A 25,476-nucleotide genomic window follows, 5' to 3' on the forward strand; every position below is an offset into this window, starting at 1 on the left:
CACTGCCCCCCAAATGGTGCCCTCAGTCTCCCTGTCTTTCGGGACTTGTCACCCTCTATCTTCACCATACGCTTTAGAGACATATACTCCAATGCATTTGCAAAGGTTTTTGCATGTGGAAGACAACTCAGGCATTGCCTTTACCCCAGGGGAAATTTTAGCTCTGTTTATCTTCTGATGTTGGTTTTTCTTTGTGTTTTGTTTTGTTTTTTTTTTCTTCTGGCTGCAGGAAAGCAATCTCCCGGGCAGGCCTGCAGCACCTGGCTCCTGTACATCCCCTCAGCCTTCCTGTGGCAAATGGTCCAGCGAAGGAGCCCAGAGCGACTCTGGACTGGAGTGTAGGTGTTGGCTTTTTCATCTAAACATAATTCAACTGCATGTGTGTCTCTCTCATTCTTAGGATCGCAGTGGCTACAAAGCAAGACTTAAGAATTTTCAATATTGCTCACTGACCAATCTTCGGATACCTAAGCCATAGCTCCATTCTCAAACTCCCAGCAACATGGTTCCTTTGTGTAAAATCAGATGTGCTTTAGACTAAAATAAAAGCTTCACAAATCATTTGAAGCACTGCTGCCCGAGTTTGCAGCTGGGCGATGAAAAGCACCTCTGTGCACGCGCGTTATTGGTTCTTGCCAAGTTAACGATGAATAGAGCATCCCTTTAGCAACATCCTGGAATCTAAGCTTGATTTGCTCAGATCAAGCTACCTTCTTTTTTTTCTTTCCCCCCTCCTGACAAAAGATGACTTCACTTTACATTTTAGGCACTTCCTGCCTTCCTGTCTGACATACTTCTTCCCCAGCACAAAGGGAGATTGGTCTTGTAAAAGTGGTTTGGGTATGGTCGCCAATTTTAACCAAAAGGCATCCATGAAAACTATTAACTTGAGCTGAAGATTGTATTCTGAATTCTTAAGTTAATTAGAATATATTTACTGAGGGTCTTCAGTGAGTCAAGTTCTTGACGAAAGACATCTGTAACTGGACTGAAAGGCTTTGTCCCTTCTGAAGGAACGAGTACAGGGAACAGCATGAAGGTAGAAGACAGCTGCCCTGAGATTTTGCCAGTCTGCTCTTGCTGGTGCTGTTTGTTTAGCACTTTTTAGTTGCGCTCAACAATGGGGATACTTCTTGTTTCCCCATGTGAAAGAGCGTGGCAGGATGGGGAAAGGAAAAGCGTTGTTTTTTATTCATTTAATTTTTTTTTAGCCCATATGTCATGATTTCATGTCCTTTTATATTAAAATAACTCTTCCTGTCTCCCAAGAATGCACTTATTGACACTTGTATTCTACATTCTGGACACAGGCCAGTGTAGGCTGCCTGCATTTATGAAGTTCCAGACAGGAGGCTGGACTTAATTGAGATGCAGCTTCTTCCTTGATAGAGTTTTGAGAACGCTCTAGTATCACCTGCACGTGCTGAGTTGGTTCTCAGGAAGAGTGTTCCTTTCCTGGAATTTCCCTTTATTCTAGGATAATTACTTAATAAATTCCTAAACCATAATAGCATATAGAATATATTGATACTGGTGTTTATATAATTAAAAAATTACATATATAAACACGCAGATAAATAAAATCAAAGAGCAACATTCCTGGACCAATGATGAGAATATTATGAATCAGGGACTCAAATCAGTTAGTTTCACATTCATGATGCCTAAGCTGTCCTCTGACCTAAAGTAGCAGGACCCTATTTGAGAGGCAAGATTCTAATGAGGGAGTGTTCATTTAGATAGAAGTCATTCAATCCTTTGCCCCTCATGTGACATCTGTCAAGCCACTGGATTTCCTTCATCCCCAGTGTCCTCATCTACAGGGGGGCTTCCTGGGTGTTATGGGATCAGGTGTGGAAGTAAGTGTGCCAGTTCTTTGTAAACTGTGCAGCCTGCAGATTTATTTAATCAGAAAAAAAAAAATCATCGATGAATTCATTAACTCATCACCCAGTTGAGCCCCTGCTCTGTGCCAAAGCCTCTTGCTTCCTGGGGATTCTGAGGTGGGAAAGATCAGTTTCTGCCTTCCAGAAGCTTAGGGGGCAGTCAGCAGAGAAGAAACCAACAGCAAAAATACCTACAATAGAGGCCCAGCATCAGGGAGTGCCAGGGAGGATGCTCCGTCCCTATCTGATGGTGGAAATAGTTACCAGAAAGGGCTTTTAAAAAGAAGTGTCCTGCTTGAGCCAAAGCTTGGCAAGACGGTATTATTTTCTGATTCCTGTAGAGATGTATGCACTCTAATGTTTCATCAAAATGGTATTTTGGGCTAGTGGTGGGAGGCTGCACCGCATAGCAGGGGAAGAGCAAGTAGGGACCAAGTTCTTTCTTCCTCCCTCTCCTTTGATTTTGGGCGCCCCGTCATGGCCCCCTGATGAAATCATGGCCTGGCAGGAGACACTTTGGGGATGTATAACCACAGAGGGAGCACTGAAAGCCTCCTCTTTAGACACTCCTTCTGAGTGCATATTTGAGATCTGACATGGAAGGAGCTATAAAGATGTGACTCTGAAAAAAAAAAACATGAACTGTGGGCTGTTGATATTAGTGAACAGAAGTCAAATGGTGACCAACACTACAATTCATTATTATGATCACATAGGACATGTTTCTCAGAAGAGAGGAAGAAGAAAAAACAGATTGTTAAAAACATTTTAGACACTTTTTTGTTTTGCTAAGACTTGCCCGTGCTCCACAATTTTTGGCTTTTCCTAGCAAATATGCTTTTCAGCAGTGTAATTGATGTCACCTTAGTGTGCCGGTCTTTTCAAGTTGCTGAGCCAGGGTTTTCTTTGTTCTGTTGAAAGTGGAAGCCCAGGCCACTGGCTTGATCAGTGTCTGCCATTCCCTCATTCCACCTCCTACTTGGCTCTTGGTGGAAAAGTGGCATGATTGTCCCCGCTACCAGCCCACTCTTCTGGACTAAAGGCATTGAAATGATCAATTTTCACATATTCCCTCATACTGTTTACTGAATTCTGGTTTGGCTTGGAGCCTTGTACAAGTCTCCAAAGTGAGGAGGCAGGGTTAGGGGGACAAGCGTCATCTCAAAGGCCTATAGGACCATGATCCCCTGACTTAGGTCACCACCCTTCTCTGCATTTCACTAGGGGGAAAACAGATTTAAAAGCTGCTCATGGAGCATCAGAAGTTGCAAGACAAATAAGGGTGAATTAAAAGCTGGAATTAAAAACTCAGTCCTTACATTCTCTACCTGTTGTAGAATCCCAAAGGGACTCTTGTTTTCACTCCAATATATATGCCAAAGTATTTAGAAGGGACACAGCTCTTTCCTGGAGATTTTTGTGCAAAGGGCTTTGAACAACAGCCCCTGCTTGTGGGGGTGCCTGAGACCCAGGAGAGCACTGGCTTGGTGAGCCCACATTGTGGGCACTTGTGCACTTCAGCCACGTGTGTACCGTTGCAGGAGTCAGTTTTACATGTTGGGTACACAAACTTAATAGTTTTCATTTCCCTACTTAGTGTTATATATTCTCTCTCTCTTATTTTTAGCCATTCCTCAGAGTCCTAACACCTCTCTTTCTGTGATTTACTCAAATAGTTATTATGACTTCTAGGATTCCCTGTCTCACATGATTTCATTTTCTTGGTGACCCTTCATCAACATTGACTCCTGCTGCCTGAGCACAAGCCTGCCCCTCCATGCACGTCTGGCACAGAACCCTGAAAGCTGATGTGTGGGGGATAGTTCAATCAGCCTTCAGCATGGGGCCTGAGCCTTCTACTGACAACAGTAGACTCCTGGAAATTGCTGTTTCCTGTAGAGATTTCCTCTCTCGCTCTGGGCCAAGTGATGTTCATCTTTTCAATTGAACTAATTCTGTTTATTTCATTCACCTTTTGCTTCCTCAGAATACCTCTACACATGGTGCATTGTCTTACAAATCTTAGAACCAAATTGGTGGTTTTTAGTTGAGTTTTAAATTCTAGGTCCTCAGTTCGATGTCAGGATCCTTGAGGTAGGGGCAGTGTTTTCTGCTTGGTTTTTCTTCTTCACGGTGGAGAGAACAGCATCATAGGCCTCCCCACTATCTGGCTACTGATGTTAGGGGACAAATTGATTGTAGCTTTTCTGTTCAGTCAGCGAGAAGGGGACATTTCACTGAGAGTTGACCAGCACTCAGATAATCTCCAGTTCCTGAAAGGCTTGGTAGACAAGAGTCCAAAGTCTGCTTGAAAAAGAAATAGATTTATGCTCTTTGAATCCCAAATAACTCTTTTCAAATTTCCTTCCTAGTACAGTACATTGGGTTAAGTCTTAAAACACAACAGTGGTCTGATCTCATTCCTGCCAACTTATCCCTTTTTCACCTTCACAGTGACAACCTGTGGGAGTCGCTCCCATGGACACCATGCCGTGCGTGTCAGCAAAGCTACTTTTCAGGGAGAGTAAGCGTAATTACCAGAAAGGGAGTAATGCTCAAAAAGGAAAACAAAAATTCTCATCTCCAGGGCTGGAATCCAAGTTTCTGGTTTAGAGTGAGTTAGCCCCTTTAGAAGTGTGTCTGTTGCGTAGATAATGTGTGTGTTCTCTTAAATGTCACATGCCTTTTCCACAATGGAAACTTAATTTGGAGTTAGAGATTCCTCCCTTGTGTTGAGTGTTATGGCAGGGAGCATAGGAGGCAAGTCTTACTTTGTCTTCACTGTTAAACAATTTGTTTTTGCCCATTACACCGCCTAAAACAACTTTCAGAGCAATGGTGGAAAAGCCACCCAGATCTTTCTTAAAGAGTGTGTAGGTTTTACATCAATTTTAATTTCAGTTCATTTTTTTCTCCCTCTTTTGAAAATTTCCTCCAATTCTGAGGGCTATGGAAAATAGCTTCAACACAAACAAAGCCAGATTCTAAATCCAGACCACATTTTCCTGTAGTTGATGATGCTAAGAAAAGAAGCGCTTTCTCTTAGGCAGGTAGAAACATAACACAGTTATACACCACCTCACCATTTGGTTCAGGGACAAGATTAGGGAAACAGAGTCTTCACACGGGATTGGTTTAAACTGGGTTATGAAACTAGGTCATCTTATCTTTAGAAACCTTGAATGAAGAGCCAGGAGGCGGCAGATGTGTATGCGTGCACGCGCATGTTCTCATTTCAGCCTTATTTCAGGTGGCACATCCTAACAGACCTAGTGCCTTTAGGCCTTAGCTCTTGTACCTTCAGGTCTGGGTGTTGTCTCTGATAGGGACTCTCACGTCCATGCTTTCCTCACTCCCATCTCCATTTTAAACACTGTTAAGTCAGGTTAATCAAAGTATCAGTCAGATGGCTGAGAGGTCATGACGAGCTAACCACCTATAAATGTAACCTATTAACTCAGCGAAGGTCCTGGCCCTGGTCAGCCCTGGCAGTAGTGGGACAGATCTAGCATGATTTCATGCACCCCCACTAGTCTTTTATTTCCCCAAATTGTGAGAATTTTAAATTAAGTCACACTGTTGCTGGGTGATATCATTGAATTCCATAATCTCACAAGTCACTGAGAAACACCCGAGTCTAAACTTGTGCCTCCATGTAAGTGATTATTTAAATTAACAATGCCCAACAGAAATATATATGAGCCATAAAGTATTTCTAAATTTTCTAGTAGCCACATTTATAAAAGGTAAAAATAAATAGAAAAATTTAATTTTACTACCATATTTTGTTTAAGCAAATGAATAAAAAATATTACCATCTCAACATGGAATCAATATAAAAATTATCAGTGAGATGGTTTGCGTTCTTTTTTTTTTCACAGTGAGTGAAGCCTGCTGTGAATTTTACATTGACTGCACATCTCAGTTAGCGTTAACCACATTTCAGGCTCTCAAGAGCCATGTGTTTATTGGACAGCACAGATCGAAACCATCCTGGACAAATTCTACCTATTATCATCTTGAAGATTTTCATGGAGAGGCAGTCCAGACTTCTATTTCCTTTCAGAATTTGTAAGGACATTTACATGGGATACACATTTATAACTTTCTTACTATTTCAAAATATTTTCATAAGCAAATGTCTTCCTTTTGTATAGATTATTTGTTTCTAGTGTCAGTGCACTCTATCTGTGTTATTCACAGTCTATAAACTACTCCCTATCAATACATATATTTTTATCTTTGTACCTATAACCATTAGTAGGGCTTCACTAGAACCTGAGAGCAAGGAATCATATATGTATATATAAATCTATTTCCATATCTACTTAGATGGATCTCTACTCTAAGGTAGCTAGATTTGTCTTTATATACAAATCAATCTGTATAGACATATGAGATTTGAGATTTGTCTCAATACTCACAAGTACAGAAAAAATGTTATCTTCATTTAGAAATGGGAGAGCTATTTATTTTTTCTTTCTGGCACAGATGGATATTCTGAGTTGTATATCATTTGAGATGGTATTTCAAGGTGGATGTTTGGAAGAGAAGGAAAGAGGTTCCTGGGGGTGGGGGGATGGACCAAACAAAAAACATGGCACAAAAGAAGGAAGATATGGCTATATTTAGAGAAGAAAGAAGAACAAAGAAAATGTACAAAGATGAATACATGAAAGGTTGAGGATAGATTGGTGTCACTAATAGAAGATCTAGTACATGAGATTAAATTTGGATTTCATTTCATAAATAATAGGGCATCATTTAAGCATCCTGAATAAGAGAGAGGCATAACCATAGTTGTATTCTAGAGGAATTAGGTTTTCAGCAGTGTAAAATATCAGAGAGCATGTCAGAATTAGAGTTCAGAGCAGAAGAAACCAGGATTGAGGTTAGATATAGTCTTCAGTATACTATAAGTGGCTTGGGGTACATGTAGATAATTAGCGGAAATCCCGACAAAAATGTGAGGTCTGTATTAGTTGGGGTAGACTAGGCTGCAACAAATAAATGCTCAGACCTATAATTTCTCTATAGAAGTATATTTCTCCCTCACTTAACAGACCAGGACTATTCTAGGTAGGTTGAGTGGGAGGTGGGTCCTCTTCCACATCGTTATTCAATGCCCCAGATAGTTGCTCTAACATCTTCACCAGATGGCTCCTGAAATCATCCCAAAGGTTCGCTTCTCAGGTATCTAGTATGGGAAAATAGAAGAGAGGAATGCATGTTGGAGGTTTCAGTTGGCCAAGTCTGAAAACAGTACATGTCACTTATGCTTATGTTCCATTGGTTAGATCTTGGTCATATGGCCACATCTAATTGCAAGGGAGTCTGGGTAATACAGTCTAGCTGTATGTCCAGGAAGAAGAAAATAATAATTTTGATGAATGGCTAGCAGGTTTGGCTACAAAGACCAAAGAGAAAAACTTGAACAATGCTAACATCTGTGGGTTAGAAGGGAAGGAAAACTGGAAGGTGTCCACCTTAAAACTGACAGTTATTTTACCAACAAAGTGGGTTTATTTGTGACTAGCAGACGAACTGCAATTTGGGACATGCAAACTGTGGCTAACCATGGTGAGTCTGGAGATCAAAGGAAAGGAATGTTACTTGATAGAGGAAAGGGGAAAGTTGGGAGGGGCTGCTTTGAATGGAAGTCCACTGGAGGAAAGTGAGAGTTCAGGGAGGTGATGACTTCTTGTTTAGCTGAGTAGTGGTATTTTCTTATTGGCTGAGCTTGTTGTTGGGCAAGAAGACATTCTTTCTACCTGCTGGCGTAGTAATTTAGGCTTCTTCCTGTTGAGGATGCAACGTAAGTCTCTTCCTGTTGGGAGTCTGCAATTAATGACAAGTGGTAGAGTGTGACGGTTCCCCTGTCTGGCCTCCTGATTCCATTTTAAATGAGGTTTCCTTTATTCAGTTTCACAAGAGTAATTACAACAGTAATAATAGAAACTATACTGAACACCTATTAATTTCTTATTGTGTGCAAGGCATTGAACTTTATGCATTTTCACATTTAAATATCACTATGATCTTGTGAGTGAAGTATAGTTATTATTATAATCTTAGTGGTGAGTAAACTGAGGTTTAGAGGAGTTAGAGGGCCCTGGGTCATATAGCTCATAGTTGGAAAGCCTATCTCATGTTTATTAAAATTGAGCTAGAGAAGGATTCATCAGAAAGGTAAGAAGAAAACCACAATAGTTCATTTGTCTATTCTTGTGTGAGTGCCAGCCCAGCTGGACACCTTTATGCACAACTCAGGAGTCCCCAATAGCACCTTCATTTTTCACATCAATAGCAGATTTGTGAATCCCCAAGAGCATACCCAAAATGTTTGGTAAGTTACTAGAAGAACTCACAGAATTTACTGAAAGCTGTTACACTCACATTTACGGCCTCTTACAGTGAAAGGGTACAGATTCAAATCTGCCAAGGGAAGAGGTACATGGTGCAGCACCCAGGAGTGTTCCACAGGTGGAGCTTTCAGTTGTTCTCTCCCAGTATATTTGTGGACAGTGCTAACCTCTTCTAGCAACGATAAGTGACAGTACGTATAGCGTATTGCCCACTGATCTGAACCTTAATGTCCAGAGTATTAATAGGGGATCATGTAGAAATGGCAGATTCCTACATGGTTGACCTTAACCTCTAGTTTCTCTGGAGGTTGAGCTCTAAGTCCCACCATAAGTCATTGTCCTCTTAGACTATCTGATAAGTCACAAGGCCCCAAGGTAAACAGATACTTTTACCAGGCAGGACATTCTAAGTACTTAGAGAGATGACCTTCCTAGAGTTGAAGGCAAAGTCCAAATTTCTCTTTGGGTAATTTCTTTATTCTGTACTTTGTTACTCATCAGGCAAAACAGATGTGCAAGAAAACGATGAGGCATAGGAAAAATGTAGTGTAGCAAAAGGTATGCTTCTTCATTGTTTCACATGACTTTTTTTTAAGAAAAGACTTTTCTTCTGTTTGTGACTTACAAGACTGTCATGTTTCTATTAAGCACTTATGTTTACTTCTCACAGTTTATGATTCCAGACTAATAGACAGATAAACATAATTACTCCTTTCTACCTTTTGGAGTTGCAAATAACAAATATGTAGGTTCATTTATTTATTCAGGATTCTTTTTAAAAATTTTAAAAAATGTTTTTACTATTGCGACAGAGAGAAATAGAGCATGAGCAGGGGAGGGTCAGAGAGGGAGGGAGACACAGAATCTGAAGCAGGCTCCAGGCTCTGAACTGTCAGCACAGAGCCTGATGTGGGGCTTGAACCCATGAACCATGAGGTTGTGACCTGAGCCAAAGTCGGCAGCTTAACTGACTGCACCACTCAGGTGCCCCTATTCATTGATTCTTAATCTTTCATCTTTTCAATTCCCCAAATTGTCATCTACTATTTTCCAGGCACTTAGTTAAGTGTTGGACAGTGTTCACATGGAGCTTAGATTCTAGTATATGAGGAAACATTAATCAAATAATAATGCCAATGAGTGGATAGTTGCCAATAGAGATAAATTATGGAAAGGAAACATGGTTATATGAGAGGAACTAACAGAATAACTTGACTTAGACTTTGAGGTCAGTAATGGCTTCTTGGAGGAAGTAATACTTGATCTGATGATCAGAAAGTAAATAAAATGAACCACATAGAATCAGAATGGAGATGAATAAACAATTTGGATATAATAAACATTGTAGGTAGTGAATGGCCTTTGATGATGGGCTATCGGGACATTCCAAGTCAAAGATTATGGAGGATCTGGGGGTAACAGAAGTGGTAAGTAATTGGGTTTCATACCTCCTTTGAAACTGGAGTCAATAACATTAGCTGATGAATAGGAGTGGGAAAGAGAGATCTAGAATGACCACACATTTTGGGCAAAAATTTGCAGCTGTAAGAATGGACATACCATTTGCTGAAAATTTAGAGAGATTAGAGTAAGAACAGATTAAGGAGTATATCACAAACTGAGTTTTGTAAGACTAAAAGTTTGAGATGCTTATTGGTTTTAAGGAGAGATATTGAGACGGCAGTTTTTTTGTGTGTGTGGATCTGAGGTTTGAAGAAGGGGTTTGTAGTGTATGAATAATTTGGAGAGCAACAATTAATAGATGGAATCTAAAACCTTGAGAACTAAATGCAATAACCCAAGGACTGGGTGTGGATGGAGAAGAGTAAAGATCTAGAATGAGCTGGTGGACGCTCTATTGTTGAGAGTTTGGGAGTATAGGAAAGGTCTAAGAAGGAAGCCTGTGAGGGAGTGGCCATGGAGGTGCAACAAAAATGAAAGGAGGATAGTGTTTCTAGGAGGCAAGTGTCCCAGAAGGAAGGGAATGATCACCTGTGTCAAAAGCTGCTGGTTAAGATAAAGACTGAGTATTCGCCATTGGATTTAGCCATGTGAAGTCACTGATGAGCTTGGCAAAAGTAGTTACGGTGGAATGAGAAGGAAGAAAGCCTGATGGAATTGGGTTTAAGAAATAATGAGTGCAAAGGAAGTAGAGGCAGTGAATAAAGAAAACTCTTTCTTGAACTTTTCCAGTAAAGGAAAACAAGTAGAAACAATGAAAAGGAATGTGTGAGTCCAGAAATCAAACTACAAATATAGGATCATTTTTTCAGCTCTTACTTGTATGTAGAGTTGCAATCATAATGTACAGATAGTTTTAAATTTTATTTTTATTTGACTTTACATCACATAGTTTTTCATATGGCCAATCTTCATAATAGTACTTCTTGATGATTTTATAATATTCCATATCATGTATTATTCTACTACACATTCTTCTCCACTGGGTGTTTGTGATGTTTCCAATTTTTGATTATTGCAAAGTAGAAATAAACCTTTTAATGCAAATAGTTTTTTCTTCCTGTTAGGATTATTTCCTTAAGGTACATTCCTAAAGTGAGATTATTAGGTAAGTGTATGAACGTTCTAATTTATTCTGTTGCTTCTTTAAAGGCTTGTGCATTGAAGACTTTTCTCTTATCCCCAGGATCTATCTTGTTGACTCTGAGCCTTCTCACTATGTATCTGTAGTTTCATGTCTCTTTGCTTAAAATCTCTCTGGACCACTTTATGCCTCATCTCTCTTTTTCTCTTACCTTTTTTCTCTGGTGACTGTACAAGGAAAGAAAAGTATCAGATCTAATAGATTAGTCATAGATACATTCTAGAATCTATTATTTAATAACTTGAAGGGGTAGGGTAGGGTTTACCAAATTACAAGGTCTCGGACTCTATGCACATGAGTCACTTCAGAACTTTGAACACTCATGATGTCCAGGTTTCACTTTATGTTAGTTAAAATAGACTTTCTGGAGCTGGTGCCCAGGTAGTCTTAAAAACTCACTGGGTCACTTTAATGAGCAGTCAAATTTGAGAACCAGCAGGTCAGAACTACTGTGACAGGAAGCCTCTTGTCTTTTTTTCCCTCTTCCCTTACAAAAGACAGTCTTTCTAATCAGCTCTCCACTCCAGAGTGAGGGGAGCTAATCCTAGTGGCCCTGCTGTGCCTGACTTGGAGTCAGGTTTTAGCAAGGCTCTGTGTGCCTGCTGGGGTACGTATGCAGGGGCCACATAGCCCCTGGCCCAGGGGAAGCCTACCAGCCCCATGAGTTAGTGGGGTGCTTGCAAATCTGAGTCCCTGGGTCTTGACTGTTCCTGTCCGCCATACTTGACCTAACAGAAGTTAATTTCCAGCCAGCCTAGTTTTTTGGTATTTATTATCAATGACTTGACCATATGACCTGCTGCAACATTTTATTCGTCACTTTCTAAAACTTTTGGCAGAATTTTAGCATTTTTGGTTTCCCTAACATTTCATGCTATAATTATGTGTTTAGTTTTCATGTTCTCTGGTAGATTTTACTCCATGGGTTACCACACTAACCCAGTGCCTGGCCCCAGTAGTATGGAATAAATGTGTATTGAATGAATGAAAGAAGAAAATAATGAAAAGGGATTTTATTTTATAAATGGCTCTAAACTAGAATTAGATATTAAGTTCCCAGTAGTAGACTAGTTTAGATTGTGGGGATCGATTTCTTTAGGATAAATAACAAAGTTGGCCCATATATATTTTCATGTGTATATATATTATACATATATTCATGTATATATGTACATATAAGATAAATAAATATATATACTGTTCTCATCCATTCCTATCTGAAATTTTTTAGGGTCTAAACCTATAGCTGTTCTTTTCTTCCTTCTGTTGTTTTTCTACAATATTGACTCTACGAGAATCCCATTTTCCCACTGACTTTCATAAAAAAAGATGAATATGACTTTCTACAGGAGAAAATGACCAGTAGAAAAAAAAGTTTTGCTGAAAAGATGGTCATTCACCCTTTGACATGGAGGGCCATGATTCTCATTAGCATTGGTTCCTTTTTTGGAATGGCTTTGAGGCACTCTGAGACATGCAGGGCAACCCCCTTTTCCCTAAGCGTTTCCTTGTCCATCGTTTGCCATCCCTCAATATCTGTAGACGTTGCGAATCTCTCCTGCGCCTCACTTTCTCTGAGAGTTCTGAGAGTTGGTGTCCCTTACCTGGATTGCGAAGCATCTATAACCTTTGGTTATTCTTGCCTGAAAATCATTTGAGCCTATAGGGTCTGAAAGGAAAGGTATTGAATTGGAATCTGAAGGAATATATTTACGAAATAGATAACTCTTTGTTATTTTTTTCAGTGCCATCTTGGTATACGTTTCTGCTACTTTGTGTTCAGCTTTGGGATTCAGAGGGCAGTCATGTAGACATTTCTGGAGTCAGTTACTATAAAGATGACTCACATACAAGATGTACTTCTAAATTGCTTGGTTTTTCTATAAAGTTCCTTACTGAAGTTATTTAACAAAACACCATAGCCTGGGTGGCTTAACCAACAGGAATTTATTTCTCCAGTTCTGGAGGCTGGGAAGTCCAAGATCAAGGCACTGGTAGATTCAGTGCCTGATAAGAACCCACTTCCTCACTTGTAGATGGCTGCCTTCTTGCTGTGTCTTCACATGACCTTTCCCCAGTGTATGCGTGAAGAGAAAGATCCCTCTCATGCCTCTTCCTATAAGGGCACTCTAATCCCAGTCATGAGGGCTCCATCCCATGACCCACTTACCTCCCAAAGGCCTCGTCTTCAAATACCATCACACTGTGGAGCAGGCCTTCAACATGGATGTGACGGGAATCGCAATTCGGTCTGTAGCATCTCCCAGGGAAACTGATTACATGCCCCACTGCTGAGCCAAATAAAAACAAGAGCAATTTTCCAGTAAGATCAGTAGACTTCCTCTCTTTATGGTTAACCCAATACATTGCTTTCCTTAATAGCGCAGGGTCTTTTTCAAGCAAATGAACAAAACACACAATTAATACATAAATCCATCATGTTCCTAAGGTAGCGTGCCAGAAGAAGCGATATGGAATCCTATTCATCATCTTGTTGAAGAAATATTCCACTCCCCAAAACCACCCCAACGGAACATTGTGCATTCCTGAACATCGGATTGTCGTACTGGTGTAGCCCAGCACAGCGGTTCTGTTTGCAATCAGAACTGTGTGACTATTTTTAGAAGCAGGAAAGTCATTCAGTTAGAGAAATCTAGAATTATATGGGCGAAGGCCCTATGGAAATAAGAAAAGTGTGAATTAGCAGGAATTTATTATGCTGTGAGTAAGTACATAGTGACTTAAACTAAGTTTTAAGAAGCCTCTGTCTTAGAATATAAGTTATCCATTACTGATATCAATGTAAATGTGTCTTCAGTCTTTAAAGTACTTTAATACAACTATCCTTCTTCATAGTTCATTTGCTAAGTAAAGGCAGCTTTTAATAGGATTTTTGTCTCAATTGTCATTGAGTCTACAGTCTTGGGCCTAGACGAATTTGGCCTTACACTGAACAATTTGAGGGATTTTTCTTCATTTGTGTAATATATGTTTTACAGATTACCACATCCCTGGATAAAACATTTACAGGCCTAACGTCCATTTTAGTTATGGCTCAGACAGAGTTTTCCCGAACACCTTATTCTCTTTCTAGGATTTTGGTGGGATCAATGCCAACAGTATTTAGAGGGGGTAAAATGAGAGGTATTTAAACTGTGTGGGTTCACGTACTGTTTTGGATCTGAAATCTGAATGTGATATCTTCCCCTTTCGCACCTGAAAAGAAAACTGAAGTCAGGTGGGTCTTTCCCTTCCAGGAGAACGCCGTGAACGGAGAGCACCTGTGGCTGGAGACCAACGTCTCAGGAGACCTGTGCTACCTGGGCGAGGAGAACTGCCAAGTCCGATTTGCAGTGAGTGTGCTCCTCGGACCTCCGGGTCCCGACCTTCCCTGGGGATGGCCTCCAGGCTGAGTCTGACAGCAGCATGCGGGCCACCATGCCTGAATTTCCAAGGAGAGTTTCAAAGAGCCAGTTAACATAGAGGCTTTCAAGCAGTCGCTTTAATGGCTAGAGGGCTTGGCTATGCAGGTAGAACTTCGTGCATATTTTGATGATTCCCAGGGCTGGTTTTTATTTGGGTGCTGGAGGTAAGGGAGAGGGTAAATATGCATGAGTGTTTGTTTCCGGAGGGGGTGTCTGTGTGGGGAGAGGTCTAAGTGTGGAGGAGGTGCCACCTTGGGAGGGACCGACCGTCTCGTAGAGGAGCAGGTGTGGTGGAGTGTATTACTGGTGCTGAGCCTGGGGATGGTGAAACGCCTGTCTGATGCTGGGGTAGGCTGGCAAATACGGGCATACTTTGTTTTCTTGGGCTTTGCTTTATGGGGCATCACAGACCCTGTGTTTTTTGTTTTGTTTTGTTACAAATTAAAGGTCTGTGGCCACCCTGCCCGGGCGCCATTTTTCCAACAGCATTTGCTCACTTTGTGGTGATTCTTAACAATATTTATGACTACTTAATTGTCATATTTGTGTTGGTCATCTGTTATCAGTAAATATGGCTGGCTGAAAGAGATAATGGTTAGCATTTGTAGCAATGAAGTAATTTTTAATTGAGGTATGCACCTTTTTTTAGACATAATAGTATTGCACACTTACTATACTGTGGTATAGTGTAAGTAGTAATTTTATATGCACTAGGAAGCAAAAAACCTCATTTGACTCACTTTATTGTGATACTCACTTTATCCCAGTGGTCTGGAACCGAACCCACAATATCTCTGAGGTATGCCTGCAATTCAGATCAAGTTGTGGAGGATAAAATCCTAGAAACCAGACAATGAATACATGCGTTGGAATATCCCTTACTTTCTATTTATTTATTTTAATGTTTATTTTCTTTATTTTGAGAAAGAGTGTGTGTGCATGAGCAGGGGAGGGCAGAGAGAGGGAGAAAATCCCAAGCAGGCTCAAACCCATGAACCATGAGATCATGGCCTGAGCCAAAACCAAGAGTTGGATGCTTAACTGACCACGCCACCCAGGCACTCTCCCTTGCTTTTTAAAATTTGCTTTGTATCCTTATGTAGAACCTTTAGTTTAAATGTTAAAATTGCCTTTATGTTCCGTGAAAAGAGGATAGTTGCCAGGCATTAAGTTGTAAGGAACTAAAATGTTACTGTTGAGAAAGTGAACTTAAAATTTTTGTATAATTCAAAATTATTGGTTTGAAAAGAGTAGTGGGGAACCTAGAAGAGTAAAAAAGAAAGAATTGTTCTTTCTTACTTTGGGAAATGAGCATCGTAAATGACATAATGCATTTTTTTTCTTTTTCATTATGTTTGTTGATTACGTGAAAGAAAGGTTTGGGGTAAAATGCAGGACTTTGAAATTACAAGTGAGTATTTTTCTATTAATAACTAATAAGGAAGAGATTGAGTTCCACTAAAGCTTACAGGAGAATGTAGCCCTCAGGGACTTTCATCCGGCCGCCAGAATTACAAGGCGTGGAACAAAACATTAAAAATTGCATTGGCTGTTTTGACGGCTAGTTTATAGGTTTTGTTTGGAAAACTTCATGAGAGTTCAGAGAAGCAGGGTGTGTTTGAGTGAAGTTAGGAGTGAATATCAGTAAAAGGTCCAGCTGTACAAGGTCTCAATTTGAATCTCACTGTGATGACTCACTGATATTGAGAACTCCTGTCTCTTGGGCACTGGCTACCTTCTTTGCAAAAGAGAGTAGGATGAAATTATTTTAAATTATGCTTCCAACTCAGATCTGTACTTAACTGTTTGCATTTCTCTTAATCTTATAAATTTATTTAAATATCAGGATTTTAACTTTATGAATATGTATTTTTAATTAAAGTATAATCGCATAAAATTTGATTAAATTAGCCAAAGACCAAGAAATGCTCAGCTGTTTGGACTAAAATGCTATAAATAATGAATTAACATTAGGATCTTAGTTAATTGCATAAACACTGGTCTTGGAATATCGGATAATATAAAATGGAAAAAATGAAAGCCAAGTTTACTTGCGTACATGCTTTTGAACTATTTCTACTGATACCGCTGTCTTCTGATGGACTGTAATTTGTCATGGAGTTCTGCACTATTTCCATATTACTCCCTTTGATCCTTTTCTCATGGTCTTTTACTGTCAGTCACATATTACCTCTCTTGGCAAATATATATACAGACATGTACACTCTTCTTAAACCTTGTATCAGCAAATAGCATCGCTATCTACTACATGATTATTACCTGTAGGCAGGGGAAATGTCTAAGTAGGAGGCAACAGAGTTGTGAAAATTCCTGGTGCTCTTCTGAATCTTTTTGCTAATTTTATCCCCAATGCTTGGCTCTTTACAAAGTATCTGGAAGATGAAGCGCTTCCTCCAGAAAAAAGGTTGATGAAGGATGGAATAAATCAGTGAGGAAGCAGAAGACCTGTGGTTGCTCATCATAGGCTCCCGAAGGCTCAATGTCTTTACCATCAAGTGGGAGAGATGTTAGGAACATTAGACGAGATAATGCATTGGAAGAATTTACTCTCCACAGCAACTGACGCAATGAATTAAAAGGGAAAACCAAACCAACCCAGAAAAGGCAGAAGCAGACCATTCATGAAAGAACCACCAATGGCCAACATACGTCTGAAAAATATTTTTAAAAGACACCCAAACTAAAACAACTATGAGGAGTCAATATCATGTACCCATTAAAATAGCAAAGATTCACAAAATGGTAATACCTGCCGGTTAGTCTAAGTCTAAATTGTAATCTCATTGTCAGCTGGTAGGAGTATAAATTGATGCACAGTTGACCCTCAGACAACATGGGTGTGAACCATGCAGGCCCACTTGCATGTGGAATATTTCTGGTAAAAACAGTACTATAAATGTATTTTGTTTTATGATTTTCTTAATATTTTCTTTTCTATAACTTCTGTATTACAAGCATACAGTATATAATATAGCATCCAAATAGATGTTAATCAACTGTTTATGTTATCAGTAAGGCTTCTGGGCAGTTTTAGGGAGTGGGCTACAGTAACTGACTTTGGGGAGTCAAAACATAAAGTGAATTTTCAACGGCCAGGGGGTCAGCGTCTCCTAACACCCACATTGCCCAAGGGTCAGTTGTCAGTATGTAGTAAAGCATTACAAATCCAGCTGGCTCTCTCTCTCTCTAATTTGTGCATCACATTTGGGGAGGACGGGGACATTGACAAGCAGGGGAGCCGGGAGAAGTGTGCTCAACGTGATTCAGGGTAGGAGGGGGAAGAGTGAAATAACCTGGATTGAAAGAGAATATTAATGAGGGGAAGGAGAGAAAACAGACACCTTCCAGTGTTTAAAGAACTGCCTTGAAGAAAAGAAAGGGTCTTGCTCTCCATAGTTAGGAAGGTGGAACTAAGTTCTAGGTACAGAATCCACTGACTCTAGCATCGAATCTTACATGTACACATCACCTGGAAAACCTGTTAATGATGCAGATTACTATTTCTCTCCTTGCTCCAAATGCTGATTCAATATGCCAGAGCCGGACTTGGGAATCTGTGATTTTAGCATGCACCTCAAATAACTATGGTGCAGATGGTCCACAGACTTAAGTTTGAGAAATGCTCCATTATAAATAGGAAGAACATTAACAACCAGAGCTGTCCAGCAAGAGATCAGGTATCTGGAGAGATGGGCATATAAGATGTGTTCCCCAACAAGTTGGATGGCCATCTTTCAAGGATGCTGAAGGGGGTGTATGTGCACATCTGCTTTGGGTCACAGGTTAGGCAAGTTAATCTCCAGGAGAGCCTCCAATTTAAATGTTCTTTTTGCAGCTGTCTTAGAATTGAACAACAGTTTTGTAAGAAAAAAGCACATGCAGATAGATTATGCATCATATTCTCCTTTCTTTTAATGAAGCACCTTTGAAGATAGCCAACCTGTTGAGACAAGGACCAAGTTACCATTCCCAGGCACTACCTGCAGGCTTCTAAACAATGTGCAGGCAAGGCATTTGGAGGAGGAGTGAATCCATCACCAAAGATATGCCTTTCACTTCTTACCTTATTTTAGCAAAGCAAATGTCATGGGTATAAGTTAAGAGAAGGGAGAAATCAGTGTGGGTTGAGGTAGACAGAGGCGGCTTCATGGCAGTGGGGCTGGCGCACAGTTTGAAAGATGGGTATGATTTACATAAGTGGAGTGGGGCAGGGGAACGTTTCAGCAAGGGAGGTGAACATTAGCAAGCTCAGAGTCAGCAGCAGGCTTTGAACAAGGGAGGCGGCAATCATCCGGCACGCATGAGCACACCAAAGGGCATGTGTTAGGTAAGAATGGAAATAAGGACAGATGGGGGCTGTGTGTGTCCGTGTCTTCTGAACAGAAACTTGGAGCGCATGTTATAAAAGTCTGTGTGCTCACGAAGCAGGGCCTTGTCTCAAGCAAGACAGTTTTGAGGGTGAGAGAGGCTGCTGGTAGGAATAGTGCCGTGACATTAAGTGCAAACCAGAGCTGCACTGGGGACACCGAGACAGTCACCCTAACTTACAGGGACATTGCAATAGTCTGTTGAAAACCAAAGCAGACCTGCTCATCCAGGACTTCGTGCTGTAATGTGGACTGATACTTGGGGCCCCTATTGGAAGGGATTGAAAGCAAGACAGTGACATCATAGGACACGAAGACATTTGTAGGAGAGTGTGCACTCCAAAGCCTTGGGGCTGAACCAGATGACCTTTAAAATCCTTCATCTTCTGCCATTTCTCTGGTGGCAACATTTAATACTGTAGAATGTTTGTGAGCAGAAATTTAATGGGATTAAAGTTGTTCCTAAATCAGCAACAGTCCCCAAATTAGTAACTGCTTCTTTTTCTGGTCTAGAGAGGAGAAAGGGACGCAGCAGTAATGAAATTGGAGCAGAAGGGTCACCGTTTCCCAGCATGATTATGGGGAGAAAAACTGAAATAAAATTCCAACTAGGACCACTCTCATTTCGTGCTATTTATTGAGGTGGAGATTACTTCATTCATTTATTCTTTGAGTGTTTACAGGCTGAGTACGCCATACCAGATACTACAGACAGTGTTGAGAGTGACAATTAATTGTAAATGACAACAGTTTGGTAGGTGCGCTCCGTGGAAAGCCAGTATATGCAAAGATGTTGAGCCACATATTTGCTCCTAAAGAAATTCATGCATCCATTAATAATCAGTGGAGCACAAACCAGTGCACACCTTTTGACACTGAAATGACACTTGTCTATGTTGATATATTGATGTTCACAGTAACTGTGGCCATTGTCTACAACGTGCCTTGAGACATGTAGATGGAGATAGGCCACATGGAATGTGGGAAGGAAATGGATTTTGTGAGCCTGACCTGAGTTGGAAAGCCAGCTGTTTGATCTGTGTACTGAGTGAACTTTGGACAAATGTCACCCATTTGCCTCCATTTACTCATTTAATGTATTATCATTAAGATCTGCCCCAGTGATTCTTATTTCTGGACAAGCATTATGAACCTAGAACACTTTACTTTTTAATTCTTTTTTTTTAGAGTAATTGATCCTAGCATGGATCTGCCACATCGCAATCTCTGTTCAGTGGCACCAGGTATGAATATATTAAAAAAAAAAAAAGACCCAGAATTCTACAGATGACTCTGGTGTCACATGTAGGTACAAAAGACCACTGTTCTACGTCATAAAGAGTGCCAGAACCCAATGAAGTGGACTGATCTCAGTGCATGGTGGATAGTGGCTGTTACAGGTTGAATTGTTCACCCCAAAAAGACGCTGGGGCCCTAAACACCAGTCCCTCAGGCTGTGACATTATTTGAAAATAGGGTTGTTTCAGATATGAGTAGTTAAGATGAGGTCACACTGGAGTGGGGTGAACCTTACTGCATCATGACAAGTGGACTTCTAGGGAGAAGAGGACATGTAGGTACACGAGAAGGAGGCAGAGACTGGAGCGATGGAGCTATAAGCCAGGGACCACCGAGAACCGCAGGTTGTCATCAGAAGCTGGGAGAGAGGCACGGGGCCGATTCTCCCTCAGAGCCCTGAGAGCGGTATCAACCCTGTTGATACCTTGGTATTAGACATCAAGCCCCCAGAACTGTGAGCAAACACATTTCTGTTGTTTTAAGCTACTTACATTGTGGTACTTTGCTAGGGCAGCCTATTAGGTGACTTGGCACACGGGTACATAGATGCGCGTACACCCAGAGGTATATTTGAAACAGCCTGATTGAGGATTTCGTGGAGACATTTGTGGCTTTCTGGATAAGTGAGCAGACAGGCAGGGAGGCGCCCGCAGCTGAGAAGTGTGGGGAAGGGAGTAGCTAGATGGTTAGGTGAGTGAGAACGTGTAGGTTGGGTGAGAGAAAAAAGGAGCCGTCAGACTTCAGAGTGCTGTTACCAGATATCTTTTCTATTTCTGAATGTGCTTATGTCACCTTGCTTGTGGGGGTAGGCTAATGGGTACTGTTTCCCTTTTGTTATTGTTTTGTGCATGCGTTTTGCTTTCATCTTTTCCTCGTGGGTAAGGTTTGGCAAAAATAGCCACTCCACTTGACCTTACGTCTAAGGTGTCTTCACTATTGCTTGCAGCTTAACAAATCTAGTTTTATGGAGTAGGTGAATGAATTGCATGAGGGAGGCCGCGTGATATGGGGGTAGGCGCTGTGGGGAGTGAGAAACCATGCAGACCTAGAGACCAATAGATCTGGATAAAAATCCTAGCGCTGCCTGGCTTCTCTGAGCCTCAGGTCCTGTAAAATAGCGATGATCATATCTGCCTCTTGGAATTAGTAGAAGGATTAAATTAGTTGACAAGCGTTAATGTCCTTTATTCTTTTCTTGTGTTCCTAACTTCTATTTCAGTGTCATTAAGCTGAATGAGCTAATTAGTAGTTTGGTTGGACTTTGCTTTTAACAAGACCTTATGTTTGGGATTTTTCTGCTCACCCCAACGCTGACACTGAAACTTTTACCCATCATTTTACTGCTGTGTGTAATGTCCATTGTCTACTGGGTCATGGGCGGGACCAACTGAGCGCAGCAAATCGAAGTAACCCATTCTGGAAAACATCTTACGGGCTGTATCTTCTTACTAGTGGGTCAGAAGCCTCATCGCTGTATCATGGCATCTGCTCACAAGGAAGCTGGCCACATCACCATCGGATCCTTGGAAGAAACTTGTAAGAGTACAAGGGCCGTAGCTCTGTGCCTTATTTGGAGAAAACTTTCAGCTTTCTATCGTTGAAAAGAATAACAAGATGCAGAACCTGGTCACACATTTGCTTCCTCGCTGGAATATGGATGCCTTGGACAGCAGCCGGTGTGGATGCTGCTTTGTGTGTATCTCTCTGCTGGGCGTGGACTGGCACATTAATGCCCTGTGCACGTTGCTGGGGCCTTTGTGCCCATCCGTGCACATGGGTCTAGCAGGTGTGTGCCGCAGGGCACCAACATTGGACTCGAGCCTCAGAATGCATCTAGCCTGGCTGCTTGTTGGTCCCTCGCATGCCAGTTGTCCAGCATGGCAGATTGATGGGCCGCACCCCAGATGGCGACTTGGCTGAGTGGGGTGTGGGCCGTCGGAGGGAACGATGCGTGTGGCAGGAAAGCCCCAGAGGCTAAGCCAGCTTTCTGTTGTTTGGGTGCCAGCCTTGAAGACGCCATCTCCAGGCAGCTGCCAAAGCTGCTCTCTGCCAGGGCTTCTCCCACCATTAGGATATTGAGGAGCTAATGAATCAAGATGACTCAGGGAGAGCAGAGCCATCAACAAAAATTTGCATAGACAGATTGTTTGCCCCTGACCCCCTCGTCAGCACATGTGAGTGGAGGAAGGGACTGGGGTGTCCCTTGGGTGCAAGTGATGGAGCTCCATATGTGTCTGGCCAGATGGTTGGGCATTTGCAGGAGATCATGCAGGTGCACACTGAGAACTGGGTCGGCATGTGGCCGGCCCCCAGGAAATATTAGCCACTGCTACTGTTACAGCTGTTGTTGTTGTGGTTGTTTGGTGTGGAGCGCTGTCCATACCCTTGCAGGGAATTGCATACTGATCCTTCCCAGCTAGTGACGGGTCACGGAGCCCAGGGAGCTTCAGGATTCTGTACTCCTAGGTGACCCTGGATCAACAGTTTTTGCATAGTCTCCTTAAAAAAAAAATCATGTTCTGGAGCACTAACAATATGGGGTGTTGCTCATTAAAGTGGTGTTATGACCAAATAAGTTTAGAAAATACTGAATCCCTTTAATGTACAAATATGTCTAATGAAGCTATAAGAAAGATGTAAGGTATGCAGGATTTCCTAGTCTTTTTCCTCAGGGATGGATGCAAGTTGAATCCATTATTATTCTCACAGAGCATCTATTGGCATCTTGTGGGATCTCAGTATTCAGTGGAAAACTGAGAAATGCTCACGCAATGTCATTTTCCTAGGCCTTGTCAAGTCAATAACAGTAAGAGGCACCCCCTACAGGTAAAGGAATGTCAGAGGCTTAATCACCACCCAGATTTTCATACCCTTTCTTAAGAAAATTTTAAAATGTTTGTTTATTTTTGAAGGAGAGAGATACAGAACATGAGCAGGGGAGGGACAGAGAGAAAGGGAGACACAGAATCCAAAGCAGGCTCCAGGCTCTGAGCTGTGAGCACAGAGCCTGACATGGGGCTCGAACCCACAAACTGTGAGATTACGACCTGAGCTGAAGTCAGACGCTTAACCAGCTGAGCCACCAGGTGCCCACATACCTTTTCTTTATCTTTGTGCAATTATTTTGTATGCGACCACATGTATTTTCTCTAAGAGTTTGAGCCTCTGAGAATAATAGTCTTCTGCAACGATAATTTTAGATGGAGGCTGTGTTTGTGTGTTTGTGCATGGATGTATGTTTGTGCAGAGAGGTTTTGTTGTTACTTAATATTGGCACAGTCCTGTTACTTAATGAAAATAATTTGCATCTGATTGAACATAGGGTTTACATCTCACCTAGGCAATGCCCAGGTATATGGAATTGCTTTCCCTTTTTCCAGGGTTCCCCAGTGCAGGGATCCCCAGAACAATAGAATTTAACCACTATTCTCACTGCTTCAAGGCCCCAGTCTTGGCTGAGCCATTATTTGCATTAGCAGTTACCCAGAACTACAACCAACCCTTAGTGGACCTTGCCTTTGTTTGTTAGGATCTTGATGTTCTTTCTGGTTCCTCCCTCACACATGAGGCAGATAGAGATTTTAGAGGGTAGTGTCATAAAAGCACAAGGATATAGAAAAACTTGCTTTGATACCTTCATTTGAGGAGGTGTGTGGGCTTTGGAATCAAAAGGTGACCTGGCTTTGAGTCCAGGCTCTGCGATTTTCTAATTGCGTGATGTTGGTCATCATTTTAACCTCTGGTAGCTTCCGTTTTCACATCTTTAAAGTGTGGGCAATTCCTACGTTTTACTGTTGTGAAACTCGAATGAGATAATATATATATACAGCAATTAACAGCATGGCAAAATCACTAACACATGATAAAATTCATCCCTTACAGCGGATGTTTTTCCTTCAGGGGGAAATGACTGCAATGGGTTGTCAGAAAATGATCCCGAAAGGCAACGCCAGAGTACAAACCTTGGAGGACCTTATAACCAGCACCCCTTTCAGTGAATAAAAGAGAGGATGGATCTCATGCAGGGAAACAACCGGCCCAGCTGACGGGCTGCCCCGCCACTCCGTGGCCCTTCTCCATTCTGTTGATCGTCTATAGCACACATCACTTTCTATTATTAAGGAAAAAGTGCTCACCTGCTTGCCTGTGTCTCGACCACGAGAACATGAGTTCCATTTAGTTCAGGGACTGTGCCTGTGTTGTACTGTCCTTGGTCCTCACCACTGAGCACAGTGACCACAGCGAGGAGTTATCCTGCCATTTTCCTGGAATGAGTGAAGGAGTGAATGAATGAATGAATGAGTTCCATGATGTGATTTTTGAGAGAGACACACATACACATAGACACCTGTAATCAGACCAAACTCTGCCATTTATTTAAGTATCATTATACTTATCATCCAAGACATTTTAATTCCTTCCTTACTTTTTAGCCTCCACAGGGAGGTTCAACGCTCACTGCTAGTAGGCTCTTGTGGGGTGTTAAGCCCTGGTCAGTCAGTGTCATGGCGACTGTGGCCCATCTTATTTGATTCTCATGGAGGAGAGGGACCGCTGTTACCGTTCTTGGCAGAGGGAGTCATGGCATGGTTGTCTGTGGTCCATCTCCATGGGCTCTTATGAGAATTGATCACCTGAAGCAATCATTCCAATTATGTTTACCTTCATTCTCGTTCCCCTAATCCTTCCCTAGTAAGGAAAGTGAGAGGGAAGTAGTAAGTTGTAATAGAAGGAGATAGCTTTGAGTCAGAGAGACCTGGGTGTCACTCCTAGCTAACCTATCTTGGGCCAGTTGCTCAGTCTCTTAGGGTCTCAGCTCCTTGACTGTAAAATGGGTGAAGTACCCGCACTGTCTGGCTGAAATGAGCTGTATTTGTAGTATTCACAACATATCATACTGCCAGCCACGCTGGTAAATACTGTCTGTGGCAGTGATGTCCTCGCTGAGAACTGGTACGGGTAGATGTGTGTATGTGAGTGAAAACCACACTGCCAACTGGGGACACAGCGTTGGGTGAGCCATGTCTGAAGTGGTGGTCTTCCTGGGCTAGACTGGCTGGAAGACTTTCTCTTAGTTATGTCACCAAGGGCTTGGAATGTGGGAAACGGCAATGACAGAACAACTCATTTACCACAGCTTGATATGGCTTCTTAAGCAAGTAAAGTATTCCATGTTGAAGCAAATGTATCTAAGTTATTTTTCTAGAAACCTCAAGCTGTGAACTTAAAAACAGCAGCAACAAATTGCTCTATTTCTACAAAGTAAACTGATAATGAGGACATGTTAGAATTCACGCTGCAGGTTAGAGAGTGTCTATGGTGCCACCACACCAGCAAGGACTGAAAGGCAAGCTCTGGTGTTTTCTAGTTTATATTGAGACTCCGTTCTCTACACGCTTGATGTACCACCTTAGCATTAGAGCCATGAAGATCACATAGCTACACCGTTTCCTGTTAATTTACCTTCATTATGACGTTTGTAGGATGTCCAGCCCATATGAAATTCAT

General features: G+C 41.6%; 1 protein-coding gene across 1 annotated transcript in view; it reads left to right on the forward strand.

Annotated features, from left to right (window-relative positions):
• The first annotated feature begins 236 nt into the window (after positions 1 to 236).
• Positions 237 to 25,476, forward strand: part of DGKI (diacylglycerol kinase iota) — a 286,356-nt gene continuing 261,116 nt past the window's right edge. The window contains exons 1-2 of the mRNA XM_029922877.1: positions 237 to 338; positions 14,114 to 14,209. The gene's annotated coding sequence lies outside the window, so the exon portion shown is untranslated. The remainder of the gene's footprint in view (positions 339 to 14,113; positions 14,210 to 25,476) is intronic.

This window comes from Suricata suricatta, chromosome 2, assembly GCF_006229205.1.
Source record: "Suricata suricatta isolate VVHF042 chromosome 2, meerkat_22Aug2017_6uvM2_HiC, whole genome shotgun sequence".
Lineage (NCBI taxonomy): Eukaryota > Metazoa > Chordata > Mammalia > Carnivora > Herpestidae > Suricata > Suricata suricatta.